Source organism: Bos indicus, chromosome 8 (genome assembly GCF_029378745.1).
Source record: "Bos indicus isolate NIAB-ARS_2022 breed Sahiwal x Tharparkar chromosome 8, NIAB-ARS_B.indTharparkar_mat_pri_1.0, whole genome shotgun sequence".
In the NCBI taxonomy this organism is placed as follows: Eukaryota; Metazoa; Chordata; class Mammalia; order Artiodactyla; family Bovidae; genus Bos; species Bos indicus.
In genome coordinates this window covers 50,597,164-50,619,337 of record NC_091767.1, presented here as the reverse complement: position 1 = coordinate 50,619,337, position 22,174 = coordinate 50,597,164, and the positions used below count along the sequence as shown (strand labels likewise).

Here is a 22,174-nt window from a genome sequence, read left to right as displayed (position 1 = left end):
TATGATCGAAATCAAATCCATTATGATTATACAGTGGAAGTGTAAATAGATTTAAGGGACTAGATTTGACAGAGTGCCTGATGAACTATGCAGGAAGGTTTGTGACATTGTACATGAGACAGGGATCAAGACCACCCAAGAAAAAGAAATGCAAAAAAGCAAAATGGCTGTCTGAGGAGGCATTACAAATAGCTGTGAAAAGCAAAGGAGAAAAGGAAAGATATACCTATTTGAATGAAGAGTTCCAAAGAATAGCAAGGAGAGATAAGAAAGCCTTCCTCTGTGATAAGTGCAAAGAAATAGAGGAAAATAATAAAATAGGAAAGATTAGATATCTCTTCAAGAAAATTAGAGATACCACGGAAACATTTCATGCAAAGATGAGCTATAGAGTCTAAAGGAGTCCTATTTTCCTCAGCTCTTCCTTGAGGTGGGGAGATGCTAAGAGAGCAAGCATTTCTAATTTTACAGCACTCTCCAGCAGAATGTTCTGTGATGATAGAAATATTCTATATCTGTACTGAACAATGGGCTTCTATGATGGCTTTACTGGTAAAGAATCCACCTGTAATGCAGCAGCAGCAGCAGCAGAAGATGCAGGTTTGATCCCTGGGTTAGGAAGATGCCCTGAAGGAGGAAGTGGAAACCCACTCCAGTATTCTTGCCTGGAAAATCCTTTGGACAGAGGCGCTTGGCAGGCTACAGTCCGTGGAGTTGCAGAGAGTCGGATACAACTGAGTGACTGAAAACCCACGCTCGTACTGAACAATATAGGCTTGAAATGTGACTAATGCAAATAAGAAAATAAGTTTTAAATTCTATTCAATTTTAATTACCTTGCATTTAAATTCACACAGCCTCATGTGGTTCTCTCACACACCTCTCTTACAAATAAGCATGGAGCTCAGTGACTGCAGGGACTGTTGACCTGAATCCAGAATGAGCTCAGGGTTAAGGTGGAGGTAGAATCTGATAGGTGACAATCTTGTCTTCTCCATGCCTGCTCTCTCAGGACAGAGAGGAGACGGATTCACTGAACTGCTGTGTGCTCTAAGCCCAGGATTAGGGTAACTCAAACAGCCTATAGCCTACTGTCAACTCATGACCCAGGACTTACTCTTCCAGGTCATAAGTAGAACCATGAATTCTGACAAGGAGGCCATGACACACAATAATCATATTTTGCAATTAATAATTGCAAGGCCTTTGCCTCCTGAGTTATTACCTACAGTCAATTAAAATTTTTTTACTGGTGGAGGTTATCTGGCTGTACTTATGGTGACCTTTTTGGTTTGCTAATTCTTTTTCTTTGGAAAATCCTTTCTGGAACTGACAAATGTTTGTACTTTTGTCCTGGACCCTTTCTCTCGCCACAGTTCTTGAGCAAATTACTATGATTTCCTTGACTTTGAAAATACAGATGTTTTCCATAATGACACAGAGAAAAAGGAAATGACTGGGTTTCAAGATACAAGGTGAAAAAAACCTTAGTGTCACGACTCTTATTACATAAAATGAGAGTGGATAAGAAGAAGAGTGACTTGTATTTTTTGTTTGCGTCACTACACCTTACACCTTACTTAAACCAACTCAAACCCAATGTTTCCTGGGATGTGAAGCATCTTTGATTATGTGACTGAAGAGCAATCTGTGGAGCTGGGATGTGGCTCCTGCTGGAATTTACCTGGCAAAGCAGAGGGACAGCATAGCTCCATGAGACCACTGGGTGTTATGAAAACACGCTTTGTAATTTTGGTGCCCCAGAAGAGTAAGTGTGACCTTAAAACAACTCCATGTGCTAAATGTGATCCCAAGCTGCTTACTTTTCCCACAGAAAGGGAGAGTTGGTATGTAGCTTCAAATGTTAGAAGGTATATGATGACCATGCCATTTTCATTTGTAAGTGGAACCAAAAAACAACATATTATGCACAGAGGGTATCACATAAACTGGCAAACTGGCCAAAAAAAAAAAAAAATTCTGACTTTAATGAAAGGAAAATGGTATAAAGCTGTTGTTTTCAATATGTCTACCTGAAACCTTCCTTAACAATATTCTCTTTCTACCTCATCCATCTAACCCTTTAATTGGCAGACAGTAAAGTCTGATGGGAAAATAATGGTCTCTTAAATACCTGAAAATGAAAAGTAAATTAAGTTAGCACAGTGTAAAAGGCAAGTAATTACATAATGTCAATCCTGTTTTATACTGTTTAGCCTTAAACAGCATATACAGAAAGGGCATGTTTAGAAGAGAGAAAATAAAACTACCTATTTAGATGATGAATGCCCTGCTTATTTTGAGCAATGAATGAGCTGCAGGACAGCTTTTTCAAATGAGCTGCCTGCACCCATGTCTTCTCTTTCTCCAGCCTGTCCTAATTTGCCCCAACTCATGACGGGATGATCTTCAGTATGAGCTCAGGATTGGTTTTTGGTTCACAGGTGTGTTTCCAAATTGGAAAACAACCTGACCACATATGGAACAGAAGAGAGTCACAGAGAACCTTGAGTTGCTGGGAGAGTGATCCACCTGGTGGGTGTCCCCAGCCTCTGGCTGTACTACAGCTAGCTTTGTGGCTTTGCATGTTTTTATTCTTATGCTTTGGTTTTATCAGCTACCAAAAAGGGACAGTCTCAGGGACTGGGTGTGTGGAATAATCAATGACAGTGACAGGGAAGTGTCATTAATAAAAAGGGGCAGGGTACTCCTATTGAGAAGGATGAGGGAACTTGCAAGGCTAAGTGGCACTTCAGGGATCAGTGGGCCAGTTTTCCTCACCAGATCCTCCATCTCTCCCTCCCATTCTTCCTTTCTTCTTTCCTTCCTCTCTCTCTCCCTCTTCTCGTCTTTTCTTCCTTTCCTTCCGAACAGAAGTACTGGTATTGTGTGTGTGTGTTTGTGTGTGCACACGCATGCTTGTGTTTTTTGCAAAAACTTCATAGAATGCAGAGATGTAAAGAAGAAAGTAAATATGCAAGTAATTCTATTTCCCAGAGGAGAAAAAACACTGTTGAATATTTAGTGTATTTTTTAAGAATTTTTCCTGACATAGTTCTGTTTCTCTCCCTTTCTCTCTCTAGTTTATGGGTGCAATAACATGATATAATACACATATTTGTACTAAATACACCAAATCAATATACTACTATATGTTGATTGTGTTTATAATTTCCATGATACTTTACAAACAGATATTCCAATTTTTCGGTGAGAATTAATTGTTGCATATTTTGTTTAACTAAAGCAGCTTCCCCCGCCCCCCGCCCAGATACCCCTATTTCTGAATATTCTTAAGGAGCAGACAAATAAGGGCCATGATTCTTCTGTTTGCAGCTTATTGGAGGCTTAATTGAATTAATGCTCAAGAACCTAGAAACAGGGGTTGAAATATGAGGAGTGTGCTAACAGCTCTGTGTCCTCAGATGTGATGGGAAATGCTGTGTATATTCACGAATGTACAAGCTTGTACAAACGTCTCATTCACGTAAAAGGCAGATAGTGGAAATTAGAGTCCATCAGAGGCAGTGTTCCTTATTTAAATATATTAATATTATCCCAGGTAAGTTTGATCCTTTTGAAAACATATTAAAGCCGCCCATATCCCGAATTTTATAGCTTGAGCCTTTGCAAATTCCTCTAAAATGCTGGGCTGCCCTTTCAAGCACCCTGATTTTTCTTCCAGAGCCTCTCTGCATGGAGAGCTTCCTACAATATGTTACATAATTTTCATTCTTCTTTTTCTGGCTATGCCAGGTGGCTTGCAGTATCTTAGTTTCCTGACTAGAGATTGAACCCTGGACCCCCAGTAATGAAAGTGTGAAGTCTGAGTCCTAACCACTGGACAGCCAGGGAATTTCTTTCATTTTTTTTTTTTTTTTCAAATTGTGTTGGGAATATGATGTAACTTTCTGTGAAGACTGACTCCCTTTTAAGAATCAATTGCATTGGTATAACATTTCAAGGCCCAGGTCCTGTGAGGTGCATGGACATGTAATAGCTACCAAAAAAAAAAAAAAGACTCCAGACAGCGGAGCTTTTTGAGCTCTCGTGTCTTCTATTTATACATCTCTGGTCCTCTATTTATGGACAATCTATTGCTCTTCTGGCTGGATCAGTGCGATTTCCTGTAGCAATAGCATTGGCTGCCCTGTCCCTTTACGCCTTCCATGGAGGACTTGGAAACCAGATAACCAAGCTTGCTAGAATTGTGTGTTGTTGTTGTTGTTCACAAAGTCGTATCCAACTCTTTGCGACCCCATGGACTGCAGCGTATCATGCTCTTCTGTCCTCCACTATCTTCCAGAGTTTGCTCAAATTCATGTGTGTACAGAATTGTATGTACAGTGGAATAAAATAGATAAATAAACGTAGGTTCAGAATTAGGCCTACCCTGATTCTACATGGGAGAATTACGAGCTTTACTGATGAACTTGGTCACCGATTTTGACTATTTGGAAGTTCTTTTTTTTAATTAAAAAATTGAGTCATAGTTATGGTGCCTAATATATTCAATCAATAAATACATATTGAATTGAATTAAGCAAAGTTTCTGATGCATATCAGGAGAAATAACATTGCCAGATAGTTGACTTATGGATGAATGAAGGGCTATACTTGGTTACTGTAAGAAGCTGGCCAGACCTCTGAAGGGGTAGAAAACTGGTGTGACTATTGTCAGCTCAAGAATCAGTCTGTGCACACACACACAACTTTCCTAAGGTTTGGCAAGCTCCTCACAGACTTGCCACTATAGCATCCCCCAGCTTCCTCTCTCTCTTCACCCCTCAACTGTGGATTTTGAACAGGCTCACCAGTGCCTCCTGTCATCATTTATAGGTTTTGAGACTTGGTCCTAACTATCACTATACACCTGTGGTCTGGTTTCTCCAATTACAAACAGGTAGTATCTGCATTCCTCCTTGAAATCCTCCACTTTCACAGCCCTTAAGTCACCTATTCCTAGAGAATTTGTCCAATGAGTAGTGAGCTATGAATGTTTTCTTGACACCCTTGGCTGTTTCTTACTCTCCAGTTCTACAAATTCTACTGTAATGTCACAGGGATTCTCCAAAGACCCTGGGGTTGGAGGTGGCCAGTGTGAGCGACCTCCTAGGGCACTACTTCTTAAGCTTTAATGTTCACACAAATCACTTTTTAAAATACAGATTCTGGTTCAGTTGGTCTGGGGTGGAGCTTGAGAATCTTGAATAAATTTTTCTACTCTAGGTACTATGCTCTCTCTAGCAATAAAAGGAACCCTTGTCTTACTATTCTTAAAGTTTTTTTTTGTTTTGTTTTGTTTTCCAGGAATGTAGGAACACTGAAGCAGGAGATGGAAGGCTCCAGAGAAAGTAAGTGGAGATGGTTATGGTCACTTCCTGAACTATCAAAATCTGGGCCATTGTAGATGGTCAGCCTCTTCCTATTTTGCAAAACCAAACAGAAAGCAAACCTAAAAAATGATACACTGTCAAATGAAAAAGAACCGACCATCATCTCTCTCTCTCTTCTCTCTCTCTCACATACCCCTCTCTAAGCATTAGAAATGATGAGAAACATATTTGGTTAAATACAGGAGTTAGGGTCTCTTCTACATTAATGAATGAAATGTATTTTATCTACTGGAATCTTGTGATGTAGACAATTTAATGTGAATACATTTGACTTCCAGCTGTCAGTGAATTTAGGTAAATCCGGCTTTGAGAAAAACATGCTTTATATGAAAAACAATTTAAAATTCCATAAGAACATCTCTCTCTATCCTTTTTTTCTTTTATCTCAACCACAACACTTTTGGAAAGTAAGATAAATAATCAGACTAGTCATCAGGACTTTATGATCTAAGTCCACTTAGTATAGTATCCGCTATCCACATTAAATTTAGAATGCTTACAGCTTGATTTTATGTTTTCATCATAAATCTAAATTTTCCCTTTTTTTTGTACCTAGAGTGTGCACAAGGTTTGTGTCCTCCCAAAACATCTTTTAAAGCAAAGGGACTTATTTTAAAAAGAGAATTAATGAGAAGAGCATGATGTTTTCCCCATTCAGTAGACATTGACACACAATGGAAAGCCATTCATTCACATGCCTAGAGTATCATGGTCCCAACTGAAGATTTGAATATTTTTTTAAAGGCCTTATTGGGATAGTTGAATTTTAGAAGTCCAGCCTACATTAAAGTTCATTTTACAAGAGCTGAATACAGCTAGAAATTTCAGTGCTTTCTAGTGCTTGGTGGAAGGTGCCTTCATTGTTCCCTTCTTTCACTGCCATTCAGTTGGTGCTGGGATTTCTTTTAAAATACCCAAATCATGCAGAATAGGAAGCTTTCTAAAGTGAAATTACAATTAACTCCTGAAGGGCAATACTGTACTCTCCAAAATACCCTTTGGTGTCTGGTGAGGGACAGAATACAGAGATGGATGGGCCAGAGGTCTCACTCATATGACAGCAAACCGTGGACTGAGCTTACTGTGTGCAAATCTGTATGACTAGCATTTACAGGTGAGATTATGGAGGCTAAGAAAATTTCCCAGAGTCACATAACATGTAAGTGGTAGAATCAGGAATTGAGCTAAGATCGAGCTGAGGTTCAAGTGTCACAGTTATTGGACTAGAAGCAAATACTGTTATACATAACTGATAAAATATTTTATATTCCAGTTTAGGACTGGTGATTGATCCAAAAGTAATCAGTCTATCAACAGCATATTTATTTTTTTAAAAATTTAAATTCTGAGCTCAGATCAAGTATAGAAAGCTTCATAGCTATAAAGGTCAGTAGTAAAACATTTTCATCATTGCTCAGAACTGATCAGCCTTTCTTACACCCCCACCCACAGCCCACTGAGGTAGGTAATATTCATGTTACAGATGAGGAAACTGAGGCACAGAAAGAGTAAGTAACTTGCCTAAGGTCACATAGATAATAAGTGGAGGAGGTGGAATTTGAATCTAGGCAGTCTGACACAGAAGTCTATGTTCTTAGCAGTAACAGAAAGTCAATCATTGTAATGAATGAGTAGCAAGTGTGCAAAGTGCAGAGAAGAACAGGGAGTGCATAGTAGGAGACCCACCCCGGCTTCTGGTTAGAAAATACTTCTCTGAGGAAGATGTGATGCTTGTAGAGATCCCCACCACCCCACCTGCAGCAGATCCTTGAGAGAGGAGAGAGTGGGATAGATAGGAAGGCACGTGAGAAGACCCCCTGATGCCCCTGTCCTGTGGTTTCTTTCTTTCCTTTAAACTTTGGTTTAATGGACATGGAGATACAGAAGGAAAGCATGGAAAAGAAAACTAATATTTACTGAGTACTAGGCATTTTGCCGGAGAAGGCAATGGCACCCCACTCCAGTACTCTTGCCTGGAAAATCCCATGGACGGAGGAGCCTCATAGGCTCCAGGCCAGGGGGTCGCTAAGAGTCGGGCACGACTGAGCGACTTCACTTTCACTTTTCACTTTCATGCATTGGAGAAGGAAATGGCAACCCACTCCAGTATTCTTGCCTGGAGAATCCCAGGGACAGAGGAGCCTAGTGGGCTGCCGTCTATGGGATCGCAGAGTTGGACACGATTGAAGCAACTTAGCAGCAGCAGCAGCAGCAGGCATTTTGCTAGATGCAGTCCATACAACAAATGATTTTTGATTCTAACTAATGTCCTGTGTGATAGATCTTGACAGCATTTAAAGAATGAAGAAGTCTGAAGCTCTCAAAGTGACTTGTCCAAAGTCCTAGAATATGTAGTTAACAAAATGAGGCTTTGAATCCAGTCCTTGTCTGGGCTTTATTACTGAGCTGAAGGGGACTCTGTTTTGAAAAAAAATGTAAGTCATGTTGAAAAAGGGGACCTCTGCAGTTATGTTCCAGTAATGGAAGAAACAGTAAAGAGACACACACACAAAAAACCAGTTAAAATTAGGATTGCCAATTCATTCATCTACTACTGAAGTCCCCCACTTTCTTAATTTCACTTTTTGCCCTTCCTGTCTATTTTACAAAATTCAGTTCAGTTCAGTTGCTCAGTCATGTCTGACTCTTTGCGACCCCATGAATTGCAGCCCTCAGGTCTCCCTGGCCATCACTAACTCCTGGAGTCCACTCAAACTCACGTCCATCGAGTTGGTGATGCCATCCAGCCATCTCATCCTCTGTCGTCCCCTTCTCCTTCTGCCCGCAAACCCTCCCAAGCATCAGAGTCTTTTCCAATGAGTCAACTCTTCGCATGAGGTGGCCAAAGTACTGGAGTTTCAGCTTTAGCATCAGTCCTTCCAATGAATACCCAGGACTGATCTCCTTCAGAATGGACTGGTTGGATCTCCTTGCAGTCCAAGGAACTCTCAAGAGTCTTCTCCAACACCACAGTTCAAAAGCATCAATTCTTCGGCGCTCAGCCTTCTTCACAGTCCAACTCTCACATCCATACCTGACCACTGGAAAAATCATAGCCTTGATTAGACGAACCTTTGTTGGCAAAGTAATGTCTCTGCTTTTGAATATGCTATCTAGGTTGGTCATAACTTTCCTTCCAAGGAGTAAGCGTCTTTTAATTTCATGGCTGCAGTCACCATCTGCAGTGATTTTGGAGCCCCCCAAAATAAAGTGATACTGTTTCCCCATCTATTTCCCATGAAGCGATGGGGCCAGATGCCATGATCTTCGTTTTCTGAATGTTGAGCTTTAAGCCAGCTTTCACTCTCCTCTTTCACTTTCATCAAGAGGCTTTTTAGTTCCTCTTCACTTTCTGCCATAAGGGTGGTGTCATCTGCATATCTGAGTTATTGATATTTCTCCTGGCAATCTTGATTCCAGCTTGTGCTTCTTCCAGCCCAGCGTTTCTCATGATGTACTCTGCATATAAGTTTAATAAGCAGGGTGACAATATACAGCCTTGACATACTCCTTTTTTTTTTTTTTACAACATTTTTTTAATTTTAGAAAATTACTAATTCCTTATACTGAGTCTGAGGACAAATGATTCCAAGGAATATTCTGACCTCAAATATTAGCAATTTTTTAAAGGGATGTTTTTAAGAGCTCTATAATGGAATGGTCAATGAGTTCTACCTGTGCTACTCTGTGAATGTTAATATTGTGTTTCATTTTGGAGAAAAATTATAGTCAGAATAATTTTTTGCTAAGCAGGTACATAGAGCCTTCATTTCTTTCTGAGTTCCTTGTTTAGAAAAAAAAAAAAAAACCTCATCTAATGGTCAGTGCCAAATCCAAAGGAAAACAAGAAGAAATAGGAAACGTTAACAGTGAAAGCAGGCCAGAGAAATATGCAACTGTTTTCCTCAGAGGATTAAAAGGTATCTTGCTTTGAATCACTTTGTACCCATACAACAAGGTAATACATGTACTTTAGCTGACTAAACAAGATTCCATTGATAGCTTAAAAGCTCTGAGTGTTCTTATGTAATGAATATACTATTTCATGTACTAATGGTCCCAAAAGAATGAGAAATGTTTTTTTAATCTTTCCTTCAGAAGAAAAGTTAACTGAATGATGAATTAAGAGTATAATACCCTTGTTCTAAATCAAAGAATGTCCAGCCATAATGAATGATGATCTGTAATAATATTACATTATATATAATGCATTTATTAGGATTAGAGGCAAATTCATTTCCATCACTAGCTTTGGCTCATAAAAGTATTACTTTATGTGAAGATAAAAAGTGGGTATTGATTTATTTTGAGGCAAATATCAAAATTTATTAACCTGAGTTTGCCAAGGTCAATATTTTCCTTATAGAGAAATATATCCATATGTTTATTGAGGCCCTGAATCAATTTTGTATTGTTGCACATATCAGGCCCTTTTAGAGTTGTAGAATAGCAAAGTCAGGTGGAGGCTTTACCCCAGTCCCTGATTTTCCAGGTGAACAAATTGATTCTCACTGAAAGGGAGGGACTTGTCCTAATTACCTCACTCACCCCACATCATGCTGGTGAGAAAGCATGCCTGCTTAGGCCTAGTGCCATATTTTTGCCACTGTATCCTCCTGCTTTCATTAGATATTTTGAAAGTGGTCTTCTAAATTCAAAGAAACCTTATTATAAATAAAATTCTGCAACATAGACTCCTGTAGCTCAGGAGCCCTGGTGAAAAGGGAGAAATGATCAGAATCTTGTGACAGTTTATACAGAATTATATTAGAATGGCTTTTCAAAAAAGAAGACCCAGTGACTGAACAGGTTTATAATGCTAGCAGGAATGGCAACCAAAGTTTCATATCTCTATATACACACACATTTGGGGAGTGTCTTCCACACTAACTCTAGCCTTGGTGATGTGACATGCTTTGGCTAATGGGTTAAGAGCAAATTTGACAGAAGCAGAGGCTTGACATGTGCTGGGACTTGCCCTCTGTTGCTGATTAGTAGGCTAGCCTACTGGAGGATGTCAGGCCAGCTGAAGTCCCCTTGACCACCCAACTCCCCAAACACCAGACAGGGAAGGCCATCCAGGACCATCCTTTCTCAGCTGAATTGTCAGTTGACTTTGAAGATCAGCTAAACTGGCTCGACAAAAGAACTGCCCAGCTGATCCACAGAATTACAATTAATAACACATATTTGTTTTTGAAAGCCCCTAAGTTTTGGGGCTTTCCTGGTGGCTCAGGGGTAAAGAACCCACCTACCAATGCAAGAGACAAGGGTTTGATCCCTGGGTTAGGAAGATCCCCCAGGAAAGGAAATGGCCACCGACTCCAGTATTCTTCTCTGGGAAATCCCATGGCCAGAGGCTCCTGGAAGGCTACTGTCCATGGGGTTGCAAAAGATTCAGACATGACTGAGTGACTAAACAATAACAAAGTTGTTGGGCTAGTTTGTTAGGCAGTAAGGCTAACTGAGATACTTGGAGATCCATCGTGGAGTTAAATCAGATACGATTGAAAAACACAGAAAGCAACATAACATAAAATAGATAAGTGGCTCATTTCAAGTTCATCCAGGTAGTCTGGCAATACTTGAATCATTCAAAAAATAAAAACCAATCAAATTATTTCATTTTCAGAAGTGGCAGATGTTCTCATATAAAAGTAACTTTTAATATAGAATTTCATTTCTTCCACTGGGAAGTGGTCAGGAGAGCTGATATGAATTTTATCTGACTTGGGCATTAAAGTTCTGACCAGTGCAAACCCAAATCCTGAAACTGTCCATTCAGAGTACTATGAGTCAACCGAGGCGAAAATCGCCTTCAATAATTTTATCTTTATTAATTTATAAGTATTCCTATCTTTCATTACACCACTGATAGCTTAGATGATGCTGTTGTTAATTTTATTGATGGGGAAAGTAAAACCCAAAGTTAAACAATCTGCTCTTCAAGGTATTACCAGCTAATGTTGGTATTAAGACAACGGACACATGGGTTAGGAGTCGATGTCAGACAAGACTTTTGATACGGAGCAGAGGATAAAGAAACAGGACAATGCATCTTCTCTGACATAGGTAAGAGAGGAGTATGTTGTTAATTTTATGATTAAACCAAAGTTAAAAATTGTGTTTAATTTGACCAATCTCCTGAGTGATGTTAGTACATATTATCAGGGTTTCTGTCACAATCTCTACTTCAATCTTAAAGTACATGGCAAAACATAAATAAAAAACATTTGCCAGATGCAGATAGATTTCAATTTTGCCCATGTGGGGTGGTATAACACAGAAGCAGAAATAAGTATTCCTAAAATAAAATATTATGAAAATGCACATGTAAATCATGCACACACACATACACATACAATTCTATTTTTCCAGAGTCAATAGTACAAATAAAAATAAGTTAAATGCGTTTCTTTACAATATAAGTTACTTTATTAGTTCTAGAGTTTCATATGCCATTGGGATCTGTGGATCATTGACACTTTGATACATTATGGATATCTTCAGTGCTAATATCCTCTGTGGAAGAAGAGTGCTGTGTCTGTAAGGAGTGAGGAGGGATGAGAATTTTGGAGGCAGTGAAAATACTCTATATGATATTATAGTGATAGATTCATGTCATTATACATTTATTCAAGCCAACACCGAGTGTGAACCCTACGGTAAACTATGCACTTTGGGTGATGTGTCACTGTGGGTTCATCCTTGGTAAAGTATGTACCATTCTGGTGAGTGATGCTGGTAATGAGGGAGGCTATGCATGCGTGCAGGCAAGAGGGCATTGGGGAAATCTCTGTACCTTCCCTTCAATTTTACTATAAACTGAAAATTGTTCTAAAAATAATTTTTTTAAAAAGAGTGAGGTGTAGATACTTTAAAAGAGTCAAATGCTCACACACTTACATAGAGTGATAATATGCACAAACCTAAAAGAATTAGTTGAAAGCCAAATGTGAATAACTTCTAATGGGATTGGGGCAGAAGCAGTGACCGACAGGATAGTACCCACGAGGAGATTCTTCATAGTCTAGTGGCTAGGAAAAAACCAAGAGTTGTCTCTAGCTGTCAGCTGCACTCCGTCTAAGACAAAATTCAGAGAAAGGAAGAGGCTTACCAAGATTACTGAATGGCAAGAGATATTCAATTTCATAACCTCCCAATAATTTATAATTTTGCTTAAGAAAAATCCAAGAGCAGATACTTGCTTCTATTCTTTATGTTGTTGTCATTCAGTCACTCAGGCATGTCTGACTTTTTGCAGCCCCAGGGACTGCATCATGCCAGCCTTCTCTGTCCTTTACCATTTCCCAGAGCTTGCTCAAACTCATGTTCATTGAGTCGACGATGCCATGCAACCATTTCATCCTCTGTAATCCCCTTTTCCTCCTGCCTTCAAGCTCTCTATAAAATGTGGTTATTCAACCTTTGAAGAATGCCATATACTGTTGTTTTTCATATATTACTCTTTTGTTCTCCTATATTTTTTGAAATTAGCCTAAGGAGAGTGGTTTCCAAAATTTGGACTAAAAAGACATTGGAGTAGGAAATAGCAACCCATTCCAGAAGTCTTGCCTGGAAAATTCCATGGACAGAGGAACCTCATAGGCTACAGGTTCACCTGAGTCGGATACGACTGAACACACACACATACACACGCACAGGTCAGGCAGGTTTTCAGATCATCTTAAGCTGTACTTTCAGAATCTGTTGATTGGGAGTAATCCCAGTTATAATACCCTAAATAAAGTATCTAAATGTATTGGGTTGGCCACAAAGTCTGCTCGAGTTTTCCATAAGACCTTATGGAAAAACCTGAATGAATTTTTTTGGCTAACCCAGTATCTGTATGAGATAGTATTTATTCAGTCTTCAAGCAACACTTTGTGCATAAATAGATTGTATGACTCTTCCATTATTATCCCAAGGGTCTCTGGTTGGACCACCACATTAATGCTGAGATTGAAAGGGGCATGAGACCCTAGTTCACCAGGGCCCTGGGAGTATTGTCATTTTCAGCATGAAGCACTTTTTTAAAAACCTTTTTATTCTTATTGGGGTATAGCTGAGTAACAATGTTGTGGTAGTTTCAGGTGAACAGTGAAGGGACTGAGCCACATAGATACATGTATTCAACACGAAACACTTTATGTATGGTTATTTCGTACGCAACAACCCAGCTTCACATCTACTGATAGCCAGTTCCAGTGCCAGAAGCTTTTGCCATTTACCCAGCAATCTCACTTTGAAGGCAGCCCCCAGGCTCGTTCCACTTCTGCTTCCCTTTTGTTTAAAGCTCCATTAGTTTGAAGGTCTGTGACAATAGTCACTGAAGAGTAAATTGAAACTGTTGCAGAGCATGTGTCTCCATTATCAATAAACAATGACTTTAAATGGAATAAAGTAATGTCTAGCCGAGTGTGTTCTTAATGCTATCCTCTGTGATACTGAGCTGACATGAAGAACAGTAGACACTTGAATCAATAGAAAACCTTTTCAATGCATTGAATGGCACCATGAAACTCCCAGACAGCTCTCTTTAGAGCCTAGCACACTGTGCTTCCTGGAGAAATAATAAGAAATCAACATTTAAGTGAGTGTTTACTTACATGCCAGTCATTATACTGAGTTAGTCACTGTTTCATTATCATCTCATTTATCCTCACAGCAACCTTATAAGTGGTTATATTTTCCTAATACCCATTTTGCATGAGGAAACTGAGGCATAGAGAAGAGAAATATCTTGCCTTGCCTAAGATCATGCAGCCAATACAACCCCAGACAGACTGGCTCCAAAGAAACTCTCCACCACTCCATCATACTGTCTACAGGGCTGCTGAAATGACACAGAAGTAATTTAAAAAAAAATAAGGCAAGGCTCATATAAATAGTAAGACTACACAGAAGATGGGAATAGACTTCTATATGATTCACTATGCTGAATCTACCAGCAATAGCTCATTTAGTGATATCAGTGGCTTTTAACTCTCAGCCTGTCCAGCTATAGTCTCAAGGTTACAGAGAAAGTTTATGATCATCAAGACAGGCACACACAGTGAGAATTTGCTGTATGATTCAGGGAACTCAAACTGGGGCTCTGTGACAGCCTAGAGAGATGGGATGAGGTGTAAGGTGGGAGGGAGGTTTTAAAGGGAGGGGACATGTTTGTACTCATGGCTGATTCATATTGATGTATGGCAGAAACCAACACAATACTGTAAAGCAATCATCTTTCAATTGAAAATAAATAAAGACTGGCACACAGAGGGACAGCACAAGCTAAGTCCTCTGCAAGGTTTCCTCACCATCATAAGATTCCTGACAGGTAAGCTTCAATATGTACCTGCTCTACACAGAGACAACGTTTGCATAAACTTAAGCAATGCCATCAAAGCTCTCAACCTATTTCTTAATGAGTTTTTTTTTTCCAGCTGAGCAAATGCTGAATTCTGCCTTACAGAGGAAAGAGACATCTTTAACTTGTAGACTTGCCCACCAGAACTGACACATAGCATACTGCAACCCAGCCAACATTGGCTCAAAAAGCAGAGAGGTTTAGAGCTAAACAGTATTTGCTCCTTAGATGCTATGCCTCAGGAAGGATAAAGCTGATTTGTGGTCTGAATTGCTTGTCTTCTGTAACTGAGAGATCATCAACCTAAGGGTACATTTTAGAAGTCTACTTGACTAGACAAAACAATTTTTTTGGCAGATAAATGATTATCTGCAGAATTAGTAAATCAAATAAAATAATGAGCACTTGGAAATATAAACAATTCCAGGATTAGGTACAGAAAACAGATCAATAGGTCCACAGAGACTGTCAGGATGTTTGGGGAAGATTGTTGGGACATGTGCAGCTTTGGAAATTGTCTGTGTGGTGCAAGCTGGACCTTTAGTCCATAAACTGCTTTATTAGCCATCTACTGAGGCCACAGCAAATTTCTTTACAGAAACACTGGCCTGAGCCCTAGAGGAACATCTACGGGTTGGAAAGAAGGTTTGTGTCTGATCTGGAAGTGTGTAAGCCTTGTAGATTTTTATGGAAAGAGGATGGGTAGGGGGAGCTAGAGATACATTCTCCACCATTCATTTGCACATAACAGGGCCCAGTCTGTGTAACACACAGCTGCTAATGCAAGCATAGAGACCTTCGGACAAACAATCCCAGGCAGAGATATGAGCAAGACAGCCACAGTAGTTCAAGTTCTTGAGTCTTTCCTTGAAGATACAGCAGCTCTCACTTTTCTATAATTTCAAATCAAATATTGACATCAACTAAATGAGTGGATCTTTTTCCCCTCCAAAATAAGCTACTCAGATCCTGTGCTTTGTCGCTCAGTCTTGTCCAACTCTGCAACCCCAAGGACTCTAGCCTGCCAGGTTCCTCTGTCCATGGGGATTCTCTAGGCAAGAATACCAGAGTGAGTTGCCATGCCATCCTCCAGATTCAGATCCTACAACTGTTCATATTGTGTATATAAGAACCTCAGGGGATCATGGGCTTCTCAGGTGGTGCTATTGGTAAAGAACCTGTCTGCCAATGCAGGAGACATAAGAGACATAAGAGAGAAGGTTTGATCCCTGGGTCAGGAAGATCCCTTGGAGGAAGACATGGCAACCCACTCCAGTATTCTTGCCTGGAGAATCCCACGGACAAGGAGCCTGGTGGGCTGCAGTCCATAGCGTCTCACAGAATTGGACACAACTGAAGCAACTTAGCACACATGCATGCAGGAGACACGCAGGAGATCATAAGCTCAAGTACCAGTACTGTCTGAGGCTTGGGGAGGTAACATATATAGTAGAAGGGAGATAAGCACAAGAGTGGGGTGTGGTGCGGACTGTAGCGAACTAGAAAGCACACACTCTATCCAAAGGAGCAGGTGCTGCTCAGATCCAGCTGAAGTTACTGAGTAGGACTGTAGACATAGAAGCAACCCAGGATTTTGTGTGATATCTTCCAATTTTTGAACTTTGGTAACTGACTCAAGTGTTTTAAAAACACTATAGGGGCAAAACAAAATAATATTGTTGGGAGTATTTGGCAGGCAGTCTGCCAATTTGTAACCTTTGTAGCGTTCTCTTCAATTTAATAATGTGCTCACATTTTTAAGTGGCACTGGAATTTGTTACCTGCCATTAGTAGGGCATGGCGTCTGAGCCATTTTTCTCATATCAGTGACAATTTCCACTGGTCCATTTACCCTCTTGGTCGAGTTCTTTTTTGTAAACATAACAAAAGCCATCTGGAAGCTGATTTTAGAGAATAAGTAGGAGGCAAATTAACCCAGATAGCTAACAGGTTCATACTTTGAACCTGAAATCCTGGTCGTATTAATATCATAGCCTAACAACTTAAGCAAACTAGTCATAAACTTTTCCCATTCTACTTAAAAGGTAATCTTATTTTGGGTGTTACTTCTTCTGACAGAATGAAATATTTCATCCATGCTGGGAAGTTCAAGAGGAGATATAAATAGACACTGAATAGACGATAGAATATTTATATTGTCACTACAAATCCAAGGAATCTGATTTTTTTCAACTGATTGATATGGCTGAGAATTTTTTATTTCGCTTCATGAGTACAGGCTTTAAGAAATAAAATAGCAGTGCTATTTTTAAGATGTAAAATAACAATCTACACATGCATAAAGTGTATTGCAGGTGTCTTTGAGTTTCTAAAGCTCTAGAGAAAGAGTGGCATAAAATATACAATCAAATAATCCATTAGAGGGATGCCCTGTGTTCTAATGCCTAATGGTAGTCATGAATTCAATATCAAATAATGCTTGGCTCTCAGGGGCATCACTTCATTAAGAGAGAATTTCACCGAGAGTTACACAGACTGGAGCCTTTGAATAGACTGATACAGATACAGTTGTAGGGAGAGTGGAATATTTGAAGAGGTGCATGTGGGCTCATGTTTTATTGTTAATGCCTCTTGCTCCTTTGCATTTTGGGCTGAGGTCTGCAAACTTTTCCCTCTCAAGCCCATGGAGCTATTTCTTGTCATTCTGGTGAGGTTGTAAAGGCAATCAATTTATTGCTGGCAAACCTCACTTGTTAATAGCTTTCCTTTGATCTTAAGTTCCTGGGATAAGAGATAAAAAAACAAAACAAATCTGGTTTCCTTAGTAAATGATCTCTTTCCATCTCTATTCTGAAACTGGTCTTAGTTTTATTAATCAGCTGATGTAGGAGTGGAGCACATAGGAAATGCTTGTTTACAGCTCAAGAAAGAGTAGGCCTTCTGGATCCTATTTCACTGCCCCCACCTTTGACAACGATTTTTTTTTTTCAATTGAAGTATAGTTGATTTATATGGTGTGGTAACATTTTAAATGCCTGAGACTGCATGAAACTTTACTGTATAGATCCTTTGGAAGGGATGAGCTGACATTCTTAAGATGCTGGTTAATTTTCATAAGGCAAGACAGAAGCTAGTAATACATCCTTACTTCCACTTAGGAACCCAGAGGAGATGTGCAGGTTCTTTGGAATTCTGTGTTACCAAGGTCAGAGACTTGAGTCTCTAGGGTAGAGGGAAGGAGTCAAGCTGTTTGCCCACCAGAACATCTGGCTCCTTTTCCACAGCTTGACAGAACAAAACTTCATTCACTTCTAGAGATTCAATGGAATATTTGATTCTAAAAAGCCCATGACGTTCCCTTACTTATTTCCAGACTTACTATAGAAATTTTCCTCTCTTCTACTATAGCTGTTATAAAAATTCACTTTGCACAAAGTAACTGAGGCATGATTTATTTCAGGGACTTTCCCAAGGGAGTGTAATATCCTTATAAATCACTGGTACATTGAGTGTTCTTGCCACTTTCCTGAGCTGATTCTGAAAAATGTTTAGGACCAGGAGTTTCTTTCAGCCCCCAGAAGAGGATACAAACAGCTGCTTGATTTACCATCCCTGATGAATAAACTTTGGTGGTCTTAATTCCTTTCTTGGAAGAATAGTATATTCCTTAAAAATTATTATAGAATTCTTTTGGAGGATTAGCAGTAACAGGAAGACAGTAACATTCTCTTTTTAATTTTCCCATAGTGAAAGTAATGGAAGTTGCTCAGGTGTGTCCAACTCATTGCCATCCTGTGGACTGTAACCCATCAGGCTCCTCTGGCCATGACATTCTCCAGGCAAGAATACTCGAGTGGGTAGCCATTCCCTTCTCCAGGGGATCTACCTGACCCAGGGATAGAATCCTCTATTCTTCTGCATTGCAGGCAGATTCTTTACGGTCTGAGCCACTAGGGAAGCCCATAGCCACAAGGAATTAGTATACTAAAAGGACTTCAGTGTTGGTTTTACGCTGTTTTCTAGGTAATAATTTTGGAAAGATGATTCTGGGTACCAATCAAGGGGCAAGATCTGTGAAATAAGTCAGAGAAAGACAAATACTGAATGATCTCACTTATATATGGAATCTAAAAAAGCCAAGCTCATAGAAGCAGACTGAAATGGTAGCTGCAGGAGATGGGGAGTTACAGACATGCAGGAGATGTTGCTCAAAGGCTATAGACTTCCAGTTATAAGATGAATAAGTTCTGGGGATCTAATGCCTAGCCTGATGGATATAGTTAATAACACTGTATTGTATAATTGAAAGTTGCTAACAGAGTAGATCTGAAACATTCTCACCATAACAACAAAATAATAATTATATAATTTATTATGTAAATAATAATTATTATGTAATAATAATAATGTGATATGTTAAATAGCTTTATTGTAGTAATAATTTTGCAATACATATGTGTATGAAATCATCACACTGTATACTCTTAAAGAGATGGGAATACCAGACCACCTGACCTGCCTCCTGAGAAATCTGTATGCAGATCAAGAAGCAACAGTTAGAACTGGACATAGAAAAACAGACTGGTTCCAAATCGGGAAAGGAGTATGTCAAGGCTTTATATTGCCACCCTGCTTTTTTAACTTATATGCAGAGTACATAATGAGAAATCCTGGACTGGATGAAGCACAAGCTGAAATCAGGATTGTCGGGAGAAATATCAATAACCTCAGATATGCAGATGACACCACACTTACTGCAGGAAGTGAAGAACTGAAGAGCCTCTTGATGAAAGTGAAAGAGGAGAGTGAAAAAGTTGGCTTAAAACTCAACATTCAGAAAACTAAGATCATGGCATCTGGTCCCAACACTTCATGGCAAATAGACAGGGAAACAGTGAAAGACTTTATTTTTGGGGCTTCAAAATCACTGTAGGTGGTGATTGCCACCATGAAATTAAAAGATGCTTGCTCCTTGGAAGAAAAGCTATGAACAACCTAGACAGTTCATTAAAAAGCAGAGACATTACTTTGCCAACAGAGGTCTGTCTAGTCAAAGCTGTGGTTTTTCCGGTAGTCATGTATGGATGTGAGAGTTGGACCATAAAGAAAGCTGATCACCAAAGAATTGATGCTTTTGAACTGTGGTGTTGGAGAAGACTCTTGAGAGTCCCTTGGACAGCAAGGAGATTCAATCAGTCCATCCTAAAGGAAATCAGTCCTGAATATTAATTGGAAGGACTGATGCTGCCCCTGAAACTCCAATACTTTGGCCACCTGCTGCAAAGAGCTGACTCATTTGAAAAGACCCTGATGCTGGGAAAGGTTGAGGGCAGGAGGAGAAGGGGACAACAGAGGATGAGATGGTTGGATGGCATCACTGACTCTATGAACATGAGTTTGAGCAAGCTCCAGGAGTTGGTGATGGACAGGGAAGCCTGACACGCTGCAGTCCATGGGGTCTCAAAGAGTCGGACATGACTGAGTGACTGAGCTGAACACTAAACTTGCACAATTGACATGTGTCACTTATATCTCAAAACTAGGAGAACAAAGGGGCAAGATACCAGAATAATTTCATTTTTTTTTGAATACTCATGCAAATCTTGGCAACAGGTAACACTGGCTTAGCGAATTAGCATAGAAAAATTCATGTGTATTTCATGCATTTTTTTGAGACTCTTTGGTGTAACAGGAAAGTTTATCTCAAACTGATGATTTCCTTATCCCTTTGGTTACACTCTTATTGAGGCTTACTACAGTTGTGCCATTTCCAAGTTTTGCTTTCTAAACAAAAGCCATATTAGGTGATTCTGAAATGCCTTCCAATGTTTCTTGGACAAATAAGTCTACCCAGATGGAACACAGACTCCACTGAGAGAAGTGAGCAAAGGCTGATAGACACAAGTTGAAATCAAAATCTAGTATTTTCAAAAGAGTCAGTGTTTTATAAAATACTCTCTTCTACTGCAGTGAATGTGACATGATAGGAAAAATGCTTCTCAAGTTCATGACGCAATTTACATTCTCAAGCAAACAGAACTACTTTTCCATCTCCCATGGAAAAGTATTTACCATCAACATTTTAATTGGTGCCTCAATTAAACTCACCTTATAGCTTTTTATAAGAAGAGAAAGGCCCAACCAGCAGAGTTCAGTTAACAATGCTACGATTTAGAGAGGAAAGCCTTTGGGAATTCAGCCCTTTAGCAATGCTAAAAGATGCTGCCAGCAATCTAAAGCAGACAAATGCAAAAAAGAAAGAAACTTAAAAAGGGAAAAGTAAAGTATGCTTTGCAATGTGTAAATCATCATTAATGTATCAGTAAATAAACAGTAGTTTTGCTATTGCTCAGCAATTTCCATCTATCTAGTTTTAAGTTCCATGCCAGATTTGCTACAAGTCAAAATTGAAAATATTATGTACTAAATGTAAATTATTATTTGTTAGTCTAGGTGAGGAAACAGTGGAGTAAGTTTTAGAAAAATCACAAAACATAACTTGATCAGCTAAAAATATTTATATTCTATATATGTGTATATTTATATATATTAATAGAAAATGAATATAGTTTATAAACTGGCTTGTTGGCAAGAGGTTTTCATCTACTCATATATATAAAATCAAGGTCAAGGAGTGCTCTGTTTTCTTCTGCAGATGATCGCTGACTACTGAGCTGAAGTGAGGCAGCACAGGCAGAAGGAAACGGAGAAGGACATGCTAAAACACACCATCAAGTGATAGAGGATTTATCTGGTGATGGGGACTTACGCAAACAAGTTAGGTGGACTTCAGAAGAAAGGTAGAACCCTAGTGGTGATTTTAACCACAACAGACTTCGTGCATGCATGCATGCCAAGTGCCTTCAGTCATGTCCCACTCTGTGTGAGCCTATGGACTGCAGACAGCCAGGCTCCTCTGTCAATGGGATTCTCCAGGCAAGAATACAGGAGTGGGTTGCCATTCCCTGCTCCAAGGGATCTTCCCGACCCAGGGATATAACTTGCATCTTTTTATGTATCCTGCGCAGGCAGGCAGGTCTTCACCACTAGTGCCAACTGGGAAGCCCTGTAACAGACTTCACATGGAAATCAAGTAGAAAGACCAAGGGCTTGTCCCATTTCATCTAAGTCAATGATGTATATGGCTGTAATAAGGTATCAGAGTGCCTGAAGAACTATGGATGGAGGTTCATGACATTGTACAGGAGGCAGTGATCAAGACCATCCCCAAGAAAAAGAAATGCAAAAAGGCAAAATGGTTGTCTGAGGAGGCCTTACAAATAGCTATGAAAAAAGAGAAGCAAAAAGCAAAGGAGATAGGGAAAGATATACCCACTTGAATGCAGAGTTCCAAAGAATAGCAAGGAAACATAAGAAAGCCTTCCTCAGTGATCAATGCAAAGAAATAGAGGAAAACAATAGAGTGGGAAAGATCATAAATCTCTTCAAGAAAATTAGAGAT

The 22,174-nt window shown here is 39.5% G+C and overlaps 1 protein-coding gene and 1 non-coding gene across 2 annotated transcripts in view; both read right to left on the bottom strand.

Annotated features, from left to right (window-relative positions):
* The window catches only part of RORB (RAR related orphan receptor B), a 211,237-nt gene that overhangs the window by 95,638 nt on the left and 93,425 nt on the right, over positions 1-22,174 (bottom strand). The gene's annotated exons all lie outside the window — the stretch shown is intronic.
* Positions 6,743-6,812, bottom strand: LOC139184711 (small nucleolar RNA U2-30). The gene has a single exon (XR_011568276.1). It is a non-coding gene; the product is annotated as a small nucleolar RNA U2-30 (small nucleolar RNA).